The sequence below is a fragment of the Lolium rigidum genome, chromosome 7, assembly GCF_022539505.1.
Source record: "Lolium rigidum isolate FL_2022 chromosome 7, APGP_CSIRO_Lrig_0.1, whole genome shotgun sequence".
In the NCBI taxonomy this organism is placed as follows: Eukaryota; Viridiplantae; Streptophyta; class Magnoliopsida; order Poales; family Poaceae; genus Lolium; species Lolium rigidum.
In genome coordinates, this window is record NC_061514.1 from 66,280,538 (window position 1) to 66,290,173 (window position 9,636).

General features: G+C 45.8%; 1 long non-coding RNA gene across 2 annotated transcripts; it reads right to left on the reverse strand.

Annotated features, from left to right (window-relative positions):
• Positions 1 to 3,322: 3,322 nt before the first annotated feature.
• LOC124669681 lies at positions 3,323 to 5,189 on the reverse strand. Of its 2 annotated transcripts, XR_006992292.1 has the most exons (5): positions 4,939 to 5,189; positions 4,789 to 4,851; positions 4,361 to 4,708; positions 4,063 to 4,253; positions 3,323 to 3,491 (listed from the first exon to the last, which is right to left on the reverse strand). It is a non-coding gene; the product is annotated as an uncharacterized LOC124669681 (long non-coding RNA). The 2 variants fall into 2 exon arrangements; XR_006992291.1 differs by lacking the exon at positions 4,939 to 5,189 and having other exon boundaries at positions 4,789 to 4,883.
• Positions 5,190 to 9,636: the final 4,447 nt, after the last annotated feature.

Sequence of the window (9,636 nt, forward strand, 5' to 3'; positions counted from 1 at the left end):
GAGCATTTACAGTGAAACCTTCATCGAAACTGCTTGTCAACACCTTCTGCTCCTCGTTGGGATCGACATTCTTACTTATCGAAGATACTACGATACACCCCCTATACTTGTGGGTCATCAAGGATTTCCAACCTAAACAACATCTACAACTGCAACGACGCAGAGGCCATCCAGATGCTACGGATGAGAAGAGCCCCTTTCTATGCACTTGTGAAAACGTTCAGGGAAAGAGGACAACTGACTGATAGCATCCACATCTCTATCGAAAAACAAGTCGCAATATTTCTTCATGTCGTCTGTCATAACTAGAGTTTCAGAGTCATCCATAACACATTCATGCGATCCATGGAGACTATCTCTCGGTACTTCCAGCAGGTGTTGTACGCAATTGGGGAGCTCAGAGGTGAAATGATCAAGCCAGCATCAATGAACACACCAACCAAGATCAAGAACAGCTACAGGTGGTTCCCCTATTTCAGGGTGAGTACAAAATCATGTTCCTTCTACCTATCAGATGTGTGCTACTCGTCGAAACATGATTACCGAGATCAATGTCCGCAGCATTCCGCGGGAGGAAGCACTACACCAGCCGAACGTTCTAGCAGTCGTGGATTTTGATATGAGGTTCACCTACGTGCTTGCTCGGGTGGGAGGGTTCAGCTCATGATGCGAGCATCCCGGTCGACAGACTTGTCAAGGCCCGATGGATTGCAAATCCCCGACGGTAAGTTCTACCTTGGAGATGCTTGGATATGCATGCCGACTCGGAATTCTACCCCCCTTCAGGAAAACAAGGTACCATCTCAACGAGTTCTCTGCGAAGCACCGACCTCTGAATGCGAGAGAGTTGTTCAATCTCAGACACTCAAGCCTTAGAGTCACCATTGAGAGGGCCTTTGCTGCATTGAAGAACAGGTTTAAGGTCCTTGACCAGAAACCGTTCCACACGTTTGAAACTCAGGTAAAGCTGGTCCTTTCTTGCTGCATTCTTCACAACTGGATCCTAGGTTGGGGCGAGGATGAGTTTTTCGAAGATGTTGTCAGTTTTGATGAAGTAGAGACAGGCCATGGCGTGGAAGCAGACGACAATGATGCCTGGAAGGTGAAGAGGCAAGAGTGGACATCGATCCCCGTATGTTGAACGACCCCGTTATGATAAACTGCAATTCGTAGTAGCTAGGGAGCATCGTGTTATGAATTACCATTCACAGTAGCTAGGGATGATTTCGTGAACTGATTGCAACTATCATGAACTGTGATTTATGTGTGATGGGAGGTGAGAGCATGGTAAGGCTACCCGTCATAGAGAAGAGGTAACCTTAGGCATGCCTGGATGGTACCGCCTAATATCATCTCCATCGAGATTTGGGCTTGGCTGCAGGCAAACAAATAGAAAGTTCTTTTTGGCCCAGCCGGTACAGCGTGACCTACCAAACAACAGACCAATTTCGATCCGTAGCTCGTTCTCAGAACGCGCAAGTGTGCTTGCACCGCTGCGCTAGTGAGCCACGAATTAGACCCATACAACCAAACGCGTCCGTAGTCACGTTACACTGGCCACACGCGCGCCACACCCAGCCCAAGCCGGTGCCACTGGGTGGCACCGAGGCACCGACGAAGTAGTTGCCTTGTCTGCACGTACTCGATCGATCGGACTGTCGGGCACGCTGCAGGTTGTACATGCCGATCGAGGGACATACAACTTTAAACAGATCGAGCAGGTAGATCACGCCCCTGAACGCTCGCTCTTGGCTACATGCTATAACATGCACATATAGTACCATTGACCGCTCCCTTGTTTATTCTCCCACCCGGCCGGCCTCTCGTGTGTGTCCTCCCCCTGGGTCCTGCTGATGGCCGCCGCAGTTAGCCACCTCCTCCTGCCTCTTCTCCTGCTACTAGCCAACGCCGCCGCCGCTGCCACCGCCGCCACCTGCAACCCTTGTAGTATCGCGAGCCAGGTCTATCTCTTCTGCCCAGACCAGGCAGCCTGGAGGCCCTGCTGCGCCGTTGTCAAGCACGTGATGGACGCCGGCCACGATGACAACCCGCCGTGCCTGTGCCGGCTCGATGTGTGCCAGGAATATCTTCTCACGGGATATAGCTTTCAAGACCTGCTCACATTCTACATGGGATGCGCCGGCGAGCAAGTCGACGCTGCCCGACAACTGGTGGAATCCTGCAGCAGCACCACAGACGGTACGTATCGTATGCATGAGATGCACCCTAATTATCTTGTCATGCACCTACCTACTCTTGACCTAACCTCGAGTACGTTTTTGTTCCGTTGCAGAGCCCTCCATCGTCAACCCTGTGGCGCCGTGGGAGCAACCAATAAGCCCCCTCCGAGCGCGACCCATGGCCTACCGCTCCCGCACCAACGGTATGCATGTCCTAACCCTGTTAATTGACCATGAGAGATGCACTTCTCTTGTCTCTCGATCGGACTCTCCCTCGTCTACTATATATTAACATTTACTTGTTTCTTAATTTCGTTGCAGCTGCCCCATAGATGATGAGCGCGCGAGCGCATCCAAGGGGATGAAGTAGTTTTTTTTACACCGAATAAGAACTGCAATCGAGCCAACACTGAATAAGTTATTTTTCAAGTTTCTTGCGCTCATGTAGTAGTATATTGTTTTGCTACTTGGTCCTGAGCATCTCTGAAACACAGTCGTCACCATAATGAAGTTAACATAATAATCCAACTCAAATAAAAGAGTTACTAACCAACACTACAACGTTGGATCACAAAAAGTGGACCCAGACAGACAGTAGTACATACTATACATTATGCACACAACTCCTACGAGAAATCAGGAAGAGGAAACCATTGTTTTCTCTCAACATCAAATTGTACCTCAGAACAATATAATCAACTCTCTAAGTAAAACAGACACAGCACTTCTTCATCAACACATGTTGCACATGAACAGACTTAATACACAACCAATCAGTCAGGTGTACATAATTATCTAGTAACTTAGCTCACTACATCAGCAAAAGGACGGAGACTGCAAATGCTACTCTGGCGCAGCACCAGCAATATTCCCATCCCGAAAACTGCCCAACCTCTTGTCGCCCCGCACAGCATTGTACTCCCGGATGTACATACCACTATGCTCGTACATACCACTATGCTCACTGTAAAACAGAAGGTTATGTAATGTAATTTTTTCTGCAGTCTCAGCTCTGCCTTCACATAAACACTTTATATGGGTTTTTGTGGAGCTCACCTGATACAGTTGAAGTGTGCGCCTACAGGGGTAGCTGATGTGCGAATTAGCTGCACTGACCTCCCAGTCTGGTATGTTCTCGTTGATTCAACGGGCTAGGCCATACAACACTTTCTTAGCATTTGTCTCGTGCTTAGCACACATCACGTCTGCGCCATCAAAGGTTGTGGCTGGATCCATAACCAACATATGCTTATTCTCAGGATCAAAAATATACAATGCCCAGCTCTCCATGAATTCCGGCAGCATCATCAACTGCCAAATAAATAAGTAATAACCTTTCAGATATCTGTAAATATATATATCTAACTTTAACTCAATCCAGTATACTTTCTCTTCAATACGGCTTACCTTCTTCACAAACTCAAGCTTGTACCCAAGGTCCTCAAAGAACATCATAGTGTTCATATACGCATTATCAATATGCCTAGCATTCACATTCATCAGGCGTCACTGCAAGTTATTAAGGCTGGTGCCAATGCATCACCACACTATAGCCTGCCACGTCAGCTTTTTTCCTCACTCTCACCCCACTCTCACCCTACGGTGCTAGTGCACGGGCTATAGTGCCAGCTCTCACTTCCTCTCTCTCTCCCTACCGCCTCCCTACCGCCTCCACTAGCACCGCTATCGCCTCCCTCTCGCCCCGCTCTCGCCTCCAACGCGGGCTATAGGCGGGCGGTACCGCCCCCTACCGCCGGGCGGTGGAACCACCGCCCGCCTCTCGCCCCGTCGCGGGCGGTATCGCCTCCACTCCAGCCCGCGTTGGCACCAGCCTAAGAGTTGTACATTAGCAACTACAACTTGGTAGGCTTATTTTTCTTACCGCAAATCTAGGGTCGAAGATGTGCCGCCAGCATATCGGAGAATATCCATATATCTTGAACTCAAGCTACTTCACCATCCTGTGCACCGTGGACCAGCCGATAAAAGTTATTCTGCCAGCAGGTCCAAACCCTATCTTGAAGTCCCACCCATTCAGATCAACGCGTAGGTCTTGTGTGCTTAAACCATTTCCTGCAGAAACCGAAGCAATTTTATTCCCAGCAATATGTCATTCGACAAGCTGTCACCTATATCTTAGTGAAGTTGTCGATTTTCTTTTTATTGGGTTATGATGTTACCTGTCTAGTTCCCTTGGACTGCAATTCATCATGTGTCCAACGAAATTCAGCACCAGGCTTGCGAGTGGTTCCTCATGACTTGGTCCATAAGTGCCAGGGAAGTTATCACCAATTTCAGCCTTCACACGTACTGACATCCCAACTCCAAATGCAAATCCTGTCACAGTAAATGATGGCACTCCAAGGCTAGAGCTGCCTAAAACTTCTCGAACCGATGAGCCAGTGCCACCTTCGCCACGAGATCCCCGTGAAGGACCACCGGCATCTACAAATCAGCTTGGTACTCACATTCTTCCACAGCATCATATGTTATGTTCATCCCTACAGGGTTCCCAGCCCCACGAGCCGCTGATATTCAAAAACATAGAATTCAGCGGTGCGATTTTTTCAATGCACAATCTAAGCAGCTCAATCTACCAAGTAATTACCAGCATCAGCTGCGGTCATGTTACCTCCTCCCGAAGCAATAACTCCTTCACCAACACCTGGTTCTGCAAAGAAGAAAAATACGCAATTCTTATTAATTCTTTTACTGATAAAGATAAAAAGATTTTTGTGGTTCGGTAAAATTTTCCAACCTGGGTCGACACCTGCTGCATGTGGTATACCATTTACCCCGGGATTTACTGACTGCGCAGCATTTGGGTTCATCGTTTGCGGGACACCCGCAAATGCATCAACACCAAAGCACCCATCTTCTTCAGATGGTGGCACAAGCCATGAACTAATGATGTCATCATTGATCATTGTTGCGGAGGACGCAGTTCATGATTCTGTCAGCATAACTTGCAGCAAAGATTTAAATTTAATCTGTATACAAGTACAACAACTTACCAGTGTTCGACTCCATATATGCCATCATCCTTGCCAGTTGCTCGTCACAATGCACGTAAGAATCACCTGCCAATGACAACAAACTACTGTTATTAAAACTGCAAATGGAAAAATTATAACTTTCTCCACATAAAAATTACAGCTCTTATGTTCTCTAGCACTCTCTTCATATAGTTGTGTTGCTAGCTAGGCCTGGAATTAAAACTCGAAACTCGCGAGCTAAACGAGTAACTCGCAACTCGACTCGCCTCGACTCGAACTCGGTGTATAACGAGCCAAGCCGAGTTTCATATTTTGTCGTTAAACGAGTTCAAGCTAAACGAGCCGAGTTCACCGAACTCGCGAGTAACTCGTTTAGCTTGGTAAAATGAATAATAGACTGTATAATCTGACCAAACTAGTTAATCTAGCCCAAGTGGCAAGTCGTGTCAGCCCAAGACCACCAAACCTAGCGTCTGATTTACACTAATTAACTCCCTAACCCTAACTCCATAAGGTTGTAAGGCTAAGTTATTCTCGTGGTATGCTGCTTCTTAAATATTTATGAAAAGTGTACTATACTCTGTACATGTTTCATTTGACTGTTTTAAATGAGCTACTCGTGAGTTGCTCGCGAGCTTTGTTACCAGCCATCAAGCGTTAGTACACTTTTCTAAGGCCCTAGTGAGCCGTCGTGGGCTCGCGCCGTCGCCGGCGTGGCGCCGGACATGGGCGCTCGGGGTTCTTTTCTTTCCGCCGCCGCATGTGAGTGGGAGACGGAGCCAGGGGCAAATGTGTTAGGGTTTTCCAGGGGGCGGCCGGTTTTAGGCGACGCGAAACGCGCGTGTGGACGTACGATCTGATCGGACGGCTGGGGACGCTCCTAGCGTGTGGCCGCCGGTGCGGGCCGTTTGGCAGGCCGCGGGCTGCCTAACGAGGCCGCTGGTGGGCAACGGGCCGCGGTCAGCAGGCCGCGATAGAGTCGCGCCGTGTGGTGCGCAGCAATTCGCTGCTCGCGTGGGCTGTGGGCCGCGGGAGTATTTTTGGGCTGCGCCCAGTTTTCTGTTTAATGTTTTTTCAGAGGCATTTTAGGCAGTTTTGGGTCATTTTTTTGGCCTAATTTTGTTCAAGTTTTTTCTGAATAAATAGAACCAACGTGATATTTGTTCAGAAATTACAAGATGGAAGTTTATGTCTCTGAAAAAGTTAAAAAGTTAATAGTTTAAAGTAAAAATTTCCACTGCAATAGTAAAAGAAGAATTTTTGTCAATTTTTTTCCTGAGCAAATTGAACAAACGAGATATTTGTTTTAGGAAATTAAAAAGTAACGGAGATGCTTCTGAAAGTTTTAAAGTTTAATAAAGTCAAAGTTTCCGCTGCAAATAGTAAAAGAAGCATTTTTTGTCAAGTTCTTTTTTCTGAGCAAATTGAACCAACGAGATATTTGTTTTAGGAAATTAAAAGTAACAGAGATGCTTCTGAAAAGTTTAAAGTTTAAATTCAAAGTTTCCGCTGCAAATAGTTAAAGATGCATTTTAAATTTGAAAAATGCAAAAGTGATGATTAAAATTTAAAGGGTTGATTAAAAGTGATTGTTGAAACAATTATGATCATGTCATTTTATGACCAACGTTATTAATGGCATGATCATGTTTTGTTGTAATTATATGGGCAAAAGTGACAAGTTAAAATTTTAAAGAGATGATTAAAGTGATTATTGTGACAATTATGGTTCTGATATTTTTTGACCAACGTTATTAATGACATGATCATGATTTGTTGCAATAAGAGGCGCATTTATCTCTATTTTTGCCGAACGGTGATATAGATATAATTGCACAAACAGTTATATGTTCTAATTTTGACCAACATTGGATTATTGCATGTAATTGTTGTTATGATCTAATTTCATTGTGGTTTAAAGGAGGGTACTACTTGATGAGCTGCATCAAGGATGTTCCAACCCTCAGAGGTGACAATTACACTGGGTTCGCACAGCCGGTCAGACCAAAAGGTGATGCTGCATGGCAGAATAAAAAGTGGCTAAGTGCCTTTTATAAAGAATACAATTGAGAACGCTATTGTGAGCTCAATTGCAGTGTGTGCTTCCGTAAGGGAGTATCTTGAAAGAATAAAGAGCAAGTTCGCTGGTTCTTCAAAGATATGTACGACCCAGCTGCTGAAGCAACTGGTGACAGAAAAGTACACATGGACAGGAAGTACATGGCAAGTGTGCCATATGTTGTAATAATGCTTATGTGGGTGTTGTCTGTGTGTAATGTGAGTGAAAGAATGTTGTCCGCGTCGGACAAAGAACAAAAGAAAAGAAAAAGAACTCATGAATCATCGAAATTATGGCACTGTCGCTTAGGCCATATTTCGAGGGGGAGAATAGAAAGACTCGTTAAAAATGATATTCTTCCTCCATTAGAATTCTCAGACATAGAACAGTGCATCGATTGCATTAAAGGAAAATTTGTAAAGCAAATTAAAAAGGGTGCAAATCGAAGCACATCAACACTAGAAATAATTCACACCGATATATGTGGACCATTTCCTATGAAAAGTATGGATGGCTAACATTCGCAGATGATTACTCCCGATATGGTTATTGATACGTCTCAAACGTATCTATAATTTCTTATGTTCCATGCTACTTTTATGATGATACTCACATGTTTTATATACATTTTATGTCATTATTATGCATTTTCCGGCACTAACCTATTGACGAGATGTCTGAAGAGCCGATTCTTTGTTTTTCTGCTGTTTTTGGTTTCAGAAATCCTACAAAGAAAATATTCTCGGAATTGGACGAAATCAACGCCCAGGGTCTTATTTTTCCACGAAGCTTCCAGAAGACCGAAAGGGAAACGAAGTGGGGCGACGAGGCCCCGTACCCATAGGCCGGCGCGGCCAGAGGGAGGCCCGCGCCGCCCTATGGTGTGGGTCCCCTGTCAGCCCTCCGACTCCGCCCTTCCGCCTACTTAAAGCCTTCGTCGCGAAAACCCCAGTACCGAGAGCCACGATACGGAAAACCTTCCAGAGACGCCGCCGCCGCCAATCCCATCTCGGGGGATTCAGGAGATCGCCTCCGGCACCCCTGCCGGAGAGGGGAATCATCTCCCGGAGGTCTCTTCATCACCATGATCGCCTCCGGATCGATGTGTGAGTAGTTCACCCCTGGACTATGGGTCCATAGCAGTAGCTAGATGGTTGTCTTCTCCTCATTGTGCTATCATGTTAGATCTTGTGAGCTGCCTATCATGATCAAGATCATCTATTTGTAATGCTACATGTTGTGTTTGTTGGGATCCGATGAATATGGAATACTATGTCAAGTTGATTATCAATCTATCATATATGTGTTGTTTATGTTCTTGCATGCTCTCCGTTGCTAGTAGAGGCTCCGGCCAAGTTGATACTTGTAACTCCAAGAGGGAGTATTTATGCTCGATAGTGGGTTCATGCCTCCATTGAATGCGGGACGAGTGACGGAAAGTTCTAAGGTTGTGGATGTGTTGTTGCCACTAGGGATAAAACATCAATGCTTTGTCTAAGGATATTTGTGCTGATTACATTACGCACCATACTTAATGCAATTGTCTCGTTGTTTGCAACTTAATACCGAAAGGGGTTCGGATGATAACTCTGAAGGTGGACTTTTTAGGCATAGATGCATGTCTGGATAGCGGTCTATGTACTTTGTCGTAATGCTTCGATTAAATCTCATAGTACTCATCGTGATATATGTATGTGCATTGTTATGCCTTCTTTATTTATCAATTGCCCAAGTGTAATTTGTTCACCCAACATGCCATTTATCTTATGGGAGAGACACCACTAGTGAACTGTGGACCCCGGTCCATTCTTTACATCTGAAATACAATCTACTGCAAACTCTGTTCTTTACTGTTCTTCGCAAACAAACATCATCTTCCACACTATACATTTAATCCTTTGTTTACAGCAAGCCGGTAAGATTGACAACCTCATTGTTACGTTGGGGCAAAGTACTTTGATTGTGTTGTGCAGGTTCCACGTTGGCGCCGGAATCCCTGGTGTTGCGCCGCACTACACTCCGCCACCAACAACCTTCACGTGTTCCTTGACTCCTACTAGTTCAATAACCTTGGTTTCTTACTGAGGGAAAGCTTGTCGCTGACAATGTGAGTGATGTCTACATGTCCACAAACCCCGTGCAGCATCAACGCACCAAACACATCGAGATTGATCTACACTTCGTTCGAGATCGTGTTGCGTTGGGGCACATCCGAGTTGGGGCACATCCGAGTTCTTCATGTGCCTTCGTCACGGCAATTTGCGGACATCTTCACCAAAGGCCTACCATCGCCGCTATTTTTGGACTTCCGATCCAGTCTCAGCGTCCGAGAATCTCCCGTTGCGACTGCGGGGGGATGTTAGGCATACCGCATCATCTAGGATATGCGGTTATATCCTTC